We start from the raw sequence: 14,178 nt of genomic DNA, 5'->3' as shown, positions 1-14,178 counted from the left end.
TTTAGAACAGGTGATGCAGAATCTGATGTCAAAATTACAAAATTCAAAATGGCGGATCTAATATGGTGATTACTATTACATAAAGTCTTCTGGTTTGAAATGCTCTGCAGTTAAGCAAGAAAAATCATAGTTGCGAAGGTTCACTGCGAGAAGGTTGCTGACCGATTTGAAACCCCTTTCTGTACGTATTTTAACGGGATGCTTGATTCAAGTGTGTCTCTGTGCCTCTTACTATTAGGCGTGCTTATTTCAAGTGAATCCTCTCGCCTCTCACTTTGCGGGGTGCTTATTGAAAGTGAGTCCCCATGCCTCTTGCTATTATCCAAAACAATATCTTTAAATCTGAAAATGTCCTTGTGAAAGTCTCAAATTAGGGAAAATTAACATCAAGTCTTGTGAGATCATGGTTTCAAGAGGTTTCTCTCACACCGTCTAACGGAAACTCCATTTTGTAATTTGATTCATGGAGTGATCACAATTAATCAACTTTTGAACCTATTTTAAGAACGAAAGAGTACCTCAAAATAGAAATCCTTCCTACAGGAACAACTGGTAGGATTCAGTCTCTTGATGTGTTCTTCTTCTTCATGATGTAGTAGCAAAACTTCTTGAGACATTTTTCTGACATCGTCCTTCTCTACGACTTTAACATAAATTACATCTCCGTAATAATATAATAAATATCCAATCACTGGTTCCAAATCAGTGTTGTTCTCCCAGATTTGCAAATCTTATTATTAGGTAAGCATGGTATAAAAGCGGTAATTTAAAAAAAAAAACGCGTTTAAAAATCCCGTAGCATTTTGTTTCAAAGATTCAGCAGCATTTTGCGATTTGTTTAGACGTATTTCCGTAATAAGATGTGCGAGGAGTAAACGATGCTTATATATCATACACTATTTTGCGGAATATCATTACTCTAAAACGTTTTCTCGATAAATTCATAATTATAACAATTGAGGATATATGAAGTTTTGACCTAGTGAGACGCTAGGAGACTCACTTTAGACTCACTTTCAATAAGCACTCCGAATAGTAAGAGGGGCTCACTATAAATAAGCACCCTTAATAGTGAGAGTTGCAGAGACACACTTGAATCAAACATCCCTTTGAAGTATGTACAGAAAAGGGTTTGAAATTGGTCTGTAACCTCCTCGCAGTAACCCTTGCCAACTTGATTGTTCTTGCCTAACTGCAGAGCATTTCAAACCAGAAAGACTTTTTGTAATTGTAATCACCATATTGGACCCGCCATTTTGAATTTTGTAATTTTGACGTCAGATTTTGCATCAGCTGTTCTAAAACCCCCCTGGCATGTGTTTTCTTCTACATTACATGATTGTTTTCTGTCTATGCTTCGAGACCACCCCTACCGTTCAAAGGGTGGTTTCTATCCTTAAACCCGCACCATTGCCGAAATAAAAAATACGTATCAATTATTTTTCGATGTTCTACAAGTATGCAGAATTTCATTCAAATCGGTGACACTTCCGTAAGTCTCCTTGCCAGTGACAATTATTTTCGTGCGGAACAGAACCTGTGTAGCTGTGTGAATTTAGGAAGAAACCATTGCTACTAAACATTGGTCACCAGCTCTAAATTTCTAGTCGCCAATGGCGACCTGGTGACCAGAAATTTTCGTTCGGCGGACTCACAGCTGTAATGATGTTTGTTACCACTAAATACATTAAGAATTATTATTAGTAGTAGTACTGTTAATCCATGATGAGTTTTATTGAAGTTCTATAGATATAACTTTAAATATGAAAGTTGTGCCTATTCCGAGCCAGGTCTAACATAAAAATAATCTAAATTTGTTAATGCTCATGCCCAACTGTGGATCGTAATGAATGATTTTGTCAAATTATTCATGCTTCACTAGATTAACTTCAAACTATAACATCTAAATTCAGTAAAGATTAAATGTAACTTTTTGTGAAATCTTTGAGTTTTACGTTCCAGTTTTGCCGGCTAGGCTAAAGGGGACTGTGATGATGAGAAATGAATGAAATGGCGGAATGAAGAAAGTGGAAGAAAACGGGAGAACAAGGAAACAGGAGAACCGCGAGGGAACCCGGTGTATGTCCACCACAAAGTTCACTTGGCGAGAGCCAGGGGCGGATCCAGGGGAATCTCCCCCTTCCCAAAAGGGGAAACTTTATTTTATATTTATACATAAAACCAATTCCAAAGTTTGGAGCCCTTAAAAGTAGCAGTATGACAACCCATCGCGCCCCCAGAAGTCGGTCCTGGATCCGTCCCTGGCGCGAGCTGGGATCGAACCAGGGACTCCATGCACCAGAGGGAAAAGTGTAATGTTTTGTGTTAGAAACTGTATCTATTATATTCACCCATGATTCATTTTGTGCCTAGAGCAAGATCAGTTCTTTTAGGGCAAAAGCTACGATAATTTTCTTGCAGGAGGAAAGCCACGAAATTAAAGAAGAGAGAGAGAAGAGAGAATTGTCACGGTGGGGAAAAGCCACTGAGCCGTGTCAGATGGAATCTATTGATTAAAATAGGAACCATTGGTCAAACCGAACCACTGGCGTAATCCTAAGATAATTCATTGCTTTTTATACATTACTTATAGTTTCAATACAGGAATAGTTGCTGCGATTGGGATTAAGTTTTGGATCACTGAATCCGCATGAGGAAACCTTTGTGTATATTCCTTAGCGTTGTTGCAAAAATGAAATGAAATCTTTGAGTTTTACGTCTCACGGTTATGCCGGTTAGCCTAAAGGAGACGGTGATGATGAGTAATGAATGAAATGGTGGAATGAAGAAAGTGGGAGGAAACGGAAGAACTCCGAGAAAACCCACGCACACGGTGTTTGTTCACCACAAAGTTCACTTGGCGGGGCTAGGATCGAATCCGGGACCCCAAGCACCAGAGGTGAACGCTCTACCACTGAGCCACCGCGGCCCCTGTTGCAAAAATGAAAACATTTCAGTTGAATATCCCACGATCGTGACCTTTAGTATAAGAGAGACGACGATTAAAGCAACTGAATGATGATGGAAGAATTGGTGGAATTAGAAAGTTGGAGGCAACGTTGATACCACGAGAAAACCCATGGACAAAATTTTGCCCACCACAAACATACTTGGTCGGGGATCGAACCAAAGACCCTACCCACCAAGAGGTAGATAACCACTCTATCACTGAGCCACCGTAGCCCATCTTCTTGTTCCTTACCGTTGTTGCAATGCTACTTGTAGATCTACGGACGAATGAATGTAATCATTCTTTGATTTCCCATATTTACACTTACCATATTTTGAAAGCCCTAAAAAGTTTTTTTTTTTTTTTAAGTAAAATAGCTCTATTTACTGTAGGCCTTTAGGATTTACTAGTCATTTAGCCTAATTCTCATTTGGCTTAACACTTTATCAGCTATTATTCACATTCGCTATTTTAGGCGAAATACGATTTCTCATTCTGTTTACCTATTGACACACTGACAGTTTTTTATCATCAAAAATTCACATCGCAGCCCCATCCGCTATTATACGACTTTGTCTGTTGGTAAAGGGCTGCGAGTTTACTACAGACAGTGGCGTATTTACGATTTTCTTTCAGGGGGGGTTGCAAATTGTATTCCTAAAAATGTGACAATTATGCAAGATATTTCATTTACTTTAAAATAATAAATAAAATTTCTAGGGGCTTAAGCCCAGAAGCCCCCTTAAATACGCCACTGATTACAGATGTTCACATTTTAACTTACACACACAGGCGGCTCATAGAGAATTACACCGGTAAACATTATTTTTTTAAAAAAAAAAGAGTAGTTTGAAAAGTGTACTAAGTACGGTATTGTATGCAATAATTAATACATTACATAACCTCAGTTTCAAGCTCGAAAACTTAAATTTTTATCATTGTGGCTTTCTTCACGACCTGCGTCTGCTGATATTCATTTTGAGGTACGACTTCATTACTCGTTCTAACAAATAATTAATATATTTATAATTATTTCTTCAAGGTACGAGTACTTATTTCTTGTATGTGATTTCTTGTGCATTTGAAATATTTTTTATTCAAGTAGCTATTTAAAAAACAACATGTACTTATGATAGAGTTAATTGTTGTAATTGGAATGTTCTTTATGAATGAACCGGTCGCTATCACTGTCAGCGTTGCCAGACTCACAGCTCGGAATTATTACAAAATCTAATCGAAATTATGCTAGATTCGGTCAAATTATTCTAGATCCTCATAATTACTAATTCAGGAGTTTTAAAAGAAAAGAAAAAAAAACAATGTGAGATACGATAACGTAACTTAAAATACGCAGAGCGTAAGAATGCGTGGATAGAACTTAATACTTCACGCACCAAAGCTTTAACTCAACTAAAGTAGTGCAGTCGTTACCAGACTCAATGGCGTATATATCGTATAAACGAATGCAGTTTTTTTTTTTTATTTTTATACATATTTTGAAAGAAAATTACCTCGCAGCATAAGCGAAGTTGGGAATTGTCTGCTGGCGGGTGGGCAGATGTTTGGTCGGTCTCGGACCTTTCATTTCAGGAATAAAGATGGTGAAGGTGTCAAAAGTTGGGGGAAAGAATGGCCCCCATAGCTCCGCCCATGCGTCGCAGTTAAAGAATTAGAAAACCCTGGGTGGAACCACAGAAAGAAAAAGCCCAAAGCCGTTTGTAACTTACTTCGGAAAATAAGACTGCCTGTATGGTTTACCGACTGTATGAATCAATGGGAGAGGATATATTTCTGCCGTTCTTTTTCTTCCCACGACCAACTTCTTTCTAATCTCCAGGTTTTGCGGCTTTTTGATAAACTTGCTGAAATTATGCTAGATTTGGGCAGGACGCTAAAAGCAAGATGCTAGATGCTAGAGACATGCAAATTATGCTAGATCTAGCATAATCTGGCAACGCTGATCACTGTTTAGGAATAAGAATAAGAATAAGAATTATTTATTGTCGTTAAACAACATGATGTTGTAATAGACAACGTCAAAATTTAAGTTTGATTACATATAATATTTACAATTTTAATTAATCAATACAATATTTTGTATTTTACCTAGTACTACTTTTCTATTCTAATACTGAAATTTCTTCCGTAAATTCTGAAATACTATATATACACTTTTCTAAGAGCCACTTTTTACAAAAACATTTAAAATTTTTAATCTCCATTTCTCTCACTCTAGGTGGCAATAGATTATACAATTTCATCCCTATATATTTATAACTATTTTGAGTTTTGCACAGCCGTACATGGGGAATATTTATTTCATTTTTGCGCCTTGTATTGTGTGAGTGAACACTACTTCGAGTAACATAATTTGTACAGTTTTCTTTGATATAAATAAGGCACGATAATATGTACATGGACGGGATGGTCATTATTTCAAAATCTTTGAAAAAATGTCTACATGATTCTCTCTCTGGAGTTCCTGTTATCGTTCTTATCGCTCTTTTTTGCCACTTAAATACTGTTTGTGCTCCGGAAGAATTACCCCATAATAGTATGCCATACGACAGATGAGAGTGAAAGAAAGCATAATATGCAGTGATTAATAGACTTTTACTTACAGATATTTTCAATTTACATAACACATATACTGCCCTTGATAATTTTTTACAAAGTTGCATAGTATGCACATTCCAGTTTAATTTCGTATCTAAGTATATCCCTAATAGATTAACTGAGAAGCATTCTTTTGTATCAGTTGTGGAGCTGCTGAGATGAAAGTATAACTTCTCTGTTTTATTATGGTTCAAATTTAATTTATTGTGAAACAGCCAATCAGTAGATTTATCTATTGCTTTATTATTTTTCGTGTGTATTGCGTTTATATTATTATCTTTCGTTATAAATGTAGTGTCATCGGCATACATAACAGTGGTTTCTAATAAGTAGTCAGGTAAATCGTTAATGTATACCAGAAATAGAAAAGGTCCAATGACACTTCCCTGTGGCACTCCTGTTAATATTTCAAGTACGTTTGACTGTTTATTTTGTACACACACAACTTGTTTTCTACTTTCTAGATAAGACCTGATCAATAAGAGCTCAGTTCCTCTGATCCCATAATACTGTAATTTCTGAATCAATATTTCATGTGAAACAGTATCAAAAGCCTTAGGATACTTAAATCTAATAATGTTGCGCAAGCGAATGAACTGTTTTCAAAGGCATCAATTACATCAGATACAACTTTTTCAACAGCTTTAGTTGTGGACATACCTTTCCGAAACCCATATTGTGCACACTTAATGAGATTGTTATTTTCAAAGTACAGAGTTAGTTGTTCTTTCATGCAATGTTCAATAATTTTTGATACAATTGGTACGAGAGATATTGGTCTGTAGTTGCTGGGACAGTTTTTGTCCCCTTTTTTATGTATGGGAATAGTAACTGCAATCTTAAGACAATCTGGGAACACTCCTTCTACTAGTATCAAATTAATTAAGTGTGTAAGGGGTTCCACTATTACGTCTATAATATTTCTAATTGTACTATTAGTAAACCCATATAACTTATTTACTAGAAGTACAACTTTACTTAAACCGTTTCCCAATAGATAGCTTTAGTAGTAATGGTAATGAAAAGAAACAGATGAAGGCGTTATACAATAAGCTTGGGAATTTGTCAACATAACTTAGGGGTAAAAGTAGATCTTAAAAGGAAGTCACTTCGTTTCCGGTGGCTCTCTTCGCTCATTGAATTTTTTTTAGGAAGTGGAGGGACACAATAGGTATTATTGGAAGTGGGATAACATTGTTCCCCCTCACTTTTACTCCTGAACATAACCCCATCGAAACATTAGTCGATTTGTATCCGCATTGTCAAGTTATTCTCGAATGAAAATTTCAGTTTATGAGCCAAATTCTCGTGATTTGTGGGATTTCTTCATTAGGAAGAAAATTGCGGCTAAGGCTCATTGAATGCTCTCAACAGTGGCGTATTTAGGGGGGGGCTTCCGGGCTTAAGCCCCCCGAAATCTTACTTACTATAGTAAAATATATTAAATATCTTGGAGAATTTTCACATTTTCAGGCAAAGCCCCCCCCCCCGAATGTTAGAAAAGCCCCTCCCGAAACAAAATCGTAAATACGCCACTGGCTCTCAAGTACTTATGGCGAGACCGCTATTAGCAAAGAACGTTTCGTGAGTAGTTTCAACATTTCAAGAACAGTAATTTTGACATCGAAGACCGGCATGGCGATGGAGGAGAGGTTTTCAAAAATGTAAAATTGGAGGCATTACTTCTTGAAGTGAGCGAATATACGTCCCGTTTTGACCGGGACAGTCCCGTTTTAGTGGCGTGTCCCGTCAGTAGATGGAAAATAGTATTTGTCCCGTTTTATCCAAGTGAAAGAAGTAAATAAACCCACTAGGCCTTATGCGGAATCGTTCTGACGCGTGACTAGTGCCATACTAAAGAGTTCGATATACATATTTTCCTGCAGTAGTCAGACCTGTAGTATGACGCTAATCATACGTCGAAACGACTCTGCATAAGGTCCACTACCTCTACTCCTTGTAAAGGTATTAATAATAACAAAGAGGCAAGAATTAAACTGAAATTCTGTACATTAAACATGATCTACAGTTCGCTGTACTGCTCGAAAGGGAGCAGAGGTTTCAGCAGTTGCTTGTTTGTTGAACAAATTTCAATGTCTTTCCTTTTTAATAAGTATCAAATTATTTGACCGCGCTCTGTAGTAAAGAGAGAGAGGAGGGGAGCTTTGATACCAGGGCGCTGATGAGAACAAAGGTAAGACTAAAAGTCCAGGGTTGCTAGTTCAGAACCAGTTGCAATCCTAGCCACATTCTTTTCACTTCTAGCCATTTTATAGTCAATTTTCATATTAATTCTTACGTATCTAAAAATATAGTCATTATAAGTAAATTGTACGTAGGTAGAGTTAATCGCAATTTCTTACGGGCATGGCGAGAGATGCTGGTAATTTGGCACTTGGCAGGGGAGGGTGTTGGTTGGGTGTTGACAACACCGCAAAGTCAGTGTAATATAATATAAATGCGTTAGGTACTGCTAAGGTAAACAGGAACTAATTTACGCACTGACCTGTTTCTCATTTCTCATGAGTTTTAAAAAGCCGGAACCTGTCCGGTTTTCAGCTGAAAATATTATGGTCACCCACCCTATCTTGAAGACTCATGTCAAATGCAAGAAGAATTGGCAGAATCACAAGAAGTGACTCAAGAAGCCATTGCAAAACACCTCAAAAGCCATGGGAATGATTTAGAAAAAGAAAATTGGGTGCCATACGAGTTGAAGTCGAGAGATGTTGAACGGCGTTTGTTTGCTTGTGAACAGCTGCTTGGAGTTCGGCAGTGGCTGTTGTAGTGGGTGCCTTGTGTCTGGTGGTGTTCCGTGAGGTAGAAGGCTAAGTGGGACTTGCTAACACCTACACTACACTTACACTTTCTGTTACATTTACACATACATACATTCCCTTCTTTTTTATACGCTTTCCTTTTTCATTTTACACTTCCCACTTACCCTTAATTTTTTGCCCTGTTCATCTTGGCTTTTCGCCCTCTTTCCCTGTCCGAATTCTTTCCCGATTTTGACCTTTTCCTGACTTTGACTATTTTTCTGATTCGTGTCACTTTTTCCCGATTGTGTCCTGTATTTTATTCTATTTTGTTTTTGAATCATAAATCCTCTGTTTGAGGTACACATTTGACCATTTAGCATTTGTAGCACATATGACTAGTGAGCTGGTGCACCTACCTATTTGACTGATAATAGTCATACGACAAGACAAGACAAGAACAGCTGCTTGAAACGCAAAGACGAAGGAATTTCTGCATTGCATTGTGACTAAAAAAAAAAAAAAAAAAAAAAAAAAAAAAAAAAAAAAAACTCATTACGCTAACGACAAGCGCAGAAAATCATTGGAACGTTCCGCGTTGATGGCTAAACCAGCTCGGTGTAGTGTATAATGAGATGTTGAAACCGACTGAAACAATCACAGGCAATCTGTATCAAAAGCAATTAATGCATTTAAGCCGAGCATTGAAAGACGAGAGACACGATAAAGTGACTGTACACCATGACAATGTTCGACTACATATTGCAAAGTCGATCGAAACATAATTGGAAACGTTGAAATCGAAAGTGCTGTCCTACTCATCGAAGTCTCTAGACATTGCACCATCTGACTATCACTTGTTTCGATCAATGGGACACAGCTTGGCTGACCAGCACTTTCGTTCTTATGAAGAAGTCAAAATTTGGATTGATATCTGGTTCGCCTCAAAGGATGAGCAGTTTATCCGACGCGAGATTCGTACGTTGCCCGAAAGGTGGAAGAAAGTGGTGGCCAGCGATGGACAATATTTTAAATCGTAAATGTATAAGCAATTTTTTAAAATAAAGCCTCGAATGTCAGGAAAAAAACGGCGAAAGCAAAGTTGTACACCTAATAATGTCCAGGGGTATATACCAATTGATAACACTATGCAACACTTGAAACATTTTTTTGTCCTTCGGTTGCTATTGTTGATTCCTTAGTAATACTCATTAAACATTTACGAAAATATGCATAATTCTCATGAAACTTCGCTTTTGTAAGTTTAACATCGATTTGTTTGAAAAAAAGAATAACGCTATGAAATATATTAGACATTGCATTTATATTGATTAAAGGAGTTTGGTAGTAAGTTCCTCAACATCCCTATTATAACATCGAAAGAGTAGGCTACTTAAATATATAACTTGGGTACATAGATATCAGGGGCGCCCGAAGAATTTTTTAAGGGGGCCACCTCCATGGCTGTTATATTACATTTGATATTTCTGGTATTTAATATACATGGTTTGCTATATTACGTATACATTCTCGTGAGTCAGGGGGACCCTCTCTGCCCCTTCGTGCGACCATGATAGATATCCATGTGTACCTGTGTATACCTTAGAAATGTGCCCTTTTCCTACATTTTCGTTTATGCGTATCATTTTCATGAATTAGCCCCCAGATGTAATTCCTCATTATGTTCTCGTTATATTGTCCCTGGTAACCGCGTTCGAAAGTCATAATGTCTTGGTGAAATAGCTCACCGTGTTCCTCTGTACCCATATTTTCCTTAAAACTGTCCAGATGAGAGGCAAGAACATGTAACTTAAGTGACATCCTCCAACCCGTTTCGCCATGGTTTGTCACCATGTTCATAAGTTCCACATAATTTTCAGCTCTGTAATTTCCTAAGAAACACTGAACGACTGCCACACAGCTACTCCAGGCTTCTTTTTCAATCTCAGTTAGCAACGTGGAGATCTCAGTGGACTGGATTATTATCATCACTTGCGGTCCTAGAAACACTCCAGTCTTCATCTTAGCACGAGATAGCTGCAGAAACATGTCTTGTAAAAACTTGAATGTGTCAGAATCTCTATCCAAAGCTTTCACAAATTGCTTGATAATGCCAAGTTTAATGTGTACAGATGGTAACAATACCATTTTAGGGTCTACAAGTGGCTCGTATTTTACGTTATGTGTCCTCACAGTGTTTTCCTACCGTTGTGGCCAGTACTTCCTCCGGTAGTGGGCCTCGGCGTCACTACTGTCTCACAAACAAAGGTAAAACGAGAATTTGGTGAAACCGCCCTGCAAACCCGTGAGTAAGGCAATAATTTTGAAGTCCCCTATTACTTGCAACCCATATTTTGTATACTCTAAATTGTCCAATAATGTCTTCAAGCTGTTAGTCTTCCTTCATAGAGAAGGAATGAATCACAGGAATAGACAGGTGCTTATTCCCATTGTGCAGATGCACAGCCTTGAGACTTCTAGACGAGCTATCTATAAACAAACGCCACTCTGTCAGAATATAGGGTATCTGTAAAGCATAAACACTTATAAGCACAATCCAGCTTTCATACAAAAAATTTGGAAAACTGTTCGTGCCGTCTCCTTTGAGCTGTTGCGTTTACTGATTTATCAGCTATGTTGCACTATTTTACTTACCATCCTCACTCAGACTTAGATATCGAATAAGATCATTTAAATCTGGTTAGGATAGTAGGGTTGTCTATTAGTAGTTCATATCTGCAATGTTTAATAAGAAAGGCATGCTGTGACACAATTGCAGTATAATAGGATATTCTTTTGTTATAAATATACAAGGTGGCTCCAAAGTAGGAATATAGTACCGTAGTGATCAGCTCATTGCATTTTATATCATTTCTTATTGTTATCCATCAGGTAGACTTAGCTTCTTTATTATTTGTTCTTAATGTGTTTTACTTACATCTTAAGCTCGGAAGAGCCGAAGCAAACACAGCCATAAACTAGAATGTTATACTTGATCAATGAAATGCCTACTTTTGGGCCACCCTGTATATACACATACCTTTAAATCCTTACAAATAGCCTTAAAAATAGTGATGTGAGGTGGAAAATTTTCCGCTATATTTTTCCGGAAAATTTTTCGTTCTAAAAAATATCAGTAATCAAGTAACGATTCCTCAGTATTCATAAAATTGGTTGAATTCATGTATAGAAATGTTAAAAGGTGAAAGATCGTTTAAAGAATCTGAAAATTTTCATGGCTCACACAATTTTCAGTACTATGTAGGAACAACTTAAACAATTTTTCATGAATCGAAATATTTTCTGTCTAATACGGAAAAATTGAAGAACTTTTTATTAGTAGGAAAATTTTCATCATTTTGAAGCAAAAAGTAAAACAACTTTTCGGAATCGGAAAGTTTTATTGCTCTGTAGAAACAAGTGAAAGGAATTTTCATAGATCGGAAAATTTTCATCACGATGTAGAAACAAATGAAAAAAAAAAAACTTTTCATAATCCAGACAATTTTGGATATTATACCTATATAGTGATGTTTGGTGGAAAATTTTCCACTATATTTAACTACACATAGAGCTACAAACTTGAATTTCTGTAGAGGAAAGTTAGTCAGCAACAAGTTATAATTTTCCGATTAGCTTTCGGGAACCGGATTCTATTATTTAAAATTTCAATTTTTAAAGTCATGAATATTTTCCGATTCATAAAAGCATACTCCACTTATTCCTACATTGTTGTTTAGCCGTAAAATTTATTGGTAATAAATATTGTCTTTAAAAGTTTCATGAAGTGAAAATCTAACGATTTTTCATTTCAAGAATGTTTCAAAAACTTCAATGCGTTCTTCCCTCAGGATCTTACAATATTAGATTTCGTCAGTTTAATACGCGTAAGACGGTTTTCTCATAGCTTTACTACTTTTATAGATTTACATACTGCAATATTTATAAATAAGTAGTTATAATATAAAGTGCCTACTGTAAATTTTTGACTACCAAAAATTCGAGTTTAAGTAACTCATGAAAGCAAATACTGATCATTTTCTGGAAATAAACATTTATTTATTTACATATTCATTCAGAAGAGAAAGTGAAATATAACTAATAAGGAAGCTGATTTGTGTAGTTGTTCTTCCAATAAAATAATAAAAGAAACATAAAAATCTGCACTATTAGCGTTGCGTTCTAAAAGCAACAAGTAATTTCATTTTAATTTACAAAATAAAAAAAACACATTTCTTTTATATATATATATATATATATATATATATATATATATATATATATATACAGAGCGTTCAAAAAGTCTCTATACACCTGAATAGTGGCAATTCAAAATCACATGAAATAAAATTTTACGCGAAGGTTTGCAACACTGCTATATTATCGCCTTGCGTGAAGTTCCTTTCTTAGACTCCAGTCGGCAAAGTGACGTTGAAGTGATTGTTGCATCTAGTTAGCGGTCTCTGAAACAATGGTGTTAACTTTGGAACAACGAATATTCCTGGTTGAACATGTGTTCCGTGAACAAGGTGAGTACAAACAGACAGTCAAAGATAAGTTTGCAGCTAGGTTTCCGGATACACCTGTTCCGAATCGTCACATTGTAAGGGCATTGATCGATAAATTTAGAGACATTGAAATGGTAATGGACTATGATCGAAGTGGTAGACCGTCAGTGCTCGATAAAGAAAAAATGCTACACATTTCGGATGCAATGCAACGTAGCCCCCATAAACCACTTCGAAAACTTGCCCAGGAAGAAGCAATAAGTGTTGGTACGGCACAAAAGGCGGTTCGTAAGAAACTGCGTCTTATCCCGTATAAGGTGAGAGCGGCGCAGCAGTTACTTCCTCCCGACAGTGTAAAACGAGTGCAGTATTGTAAGTGGTTTACGCGATTTGTTATGGACAAGTCTGACGATGTTTTGGATAATGTTTTTTTTTACTGATGAGACTTGGTTCCATTTATCAGGTTACGTCAATGCTCAGAACTCACGTTTGTGGTGTGCAGAAAGCCCACATGTCATACATGAAGTTCCTCTGCATGACCAGAAGGTAGAGGAGTGGATTCCAATATCCAGAAGAACAATAGTTGGCCCCATATTTTTCAGACAAACAATAGATTCAACTCGTTATTGTGAAATTATTCACCAGTTCATGGGAGAACTAACAGAAGACGAAATTCGTAATGCTTGGATACAACAAGATGGCGCTACAGCACATACAGCTCGCCAATCCGTGAGATTACTGCAAGAGGTTTTTGGAGATCGAATAATTTCAAAGAGATTGTGGCCACCTCGGTCTCCTGACTTGTCTCCTCCGGATTTTTACTTCTGAGGTTATGCAAAGAATTCTGTTTATAAAGGGAACCCCCACACGCTACAAGAACTCGAAACAACTATTCGAGATTTTGCTCATAGCATTCCACATGAACAACTTGTGAGAGTATTTGAGAACAAGAAGAAACGTGTGCAAGCATGTTTGGAGGCTCATGGGGGCATTTCCAACATTTGCTGTGAAAATGTGTGTGTATATGCTACGCCCTGTACATAGTGCTTTTATGCCATAAAATATAATAAATTTTGAGTAAAATAATTTTCTCGTTGCTTTGAATATGTGACCATTCAGGTGTATAGAGAATTTTTGAACGCTCTGTATATATACAAACATCTTAGAACAGATATTTGTATTGTAAAACTACCATTATTATGTATAAAATGTATTAGACATAATGACGATTCGATAGAACAAGTATATATATATATATATATATATATATATATATATAATATACTTGTTCTATCGAATCGTCATTATGTCTAATACATTTTTATACATAATAATGGTAGTTTTA

The sequence above is a fragment of the Thermobia domestica genome, unplaced genomic scaffold (assembly GCF_964235325.1).
Source record: "Thermobia domestica unplaced genomic scaffold, izTheDome1.hap1.1 HAP1_SCAFFOLD_514, whole genome shotgun sequence".
Taxonomy (NCBI): Eukaryota; Metazoa; Arthropoda; class Insecta; order Zygentoma; family Lepismatidae; genus Thermobia; species Thermobia domestica.
The sequence above is the reverse complement of the archived record's forward strand: the minus strand, read 5'-3'. Positions refer to the sequence as shown.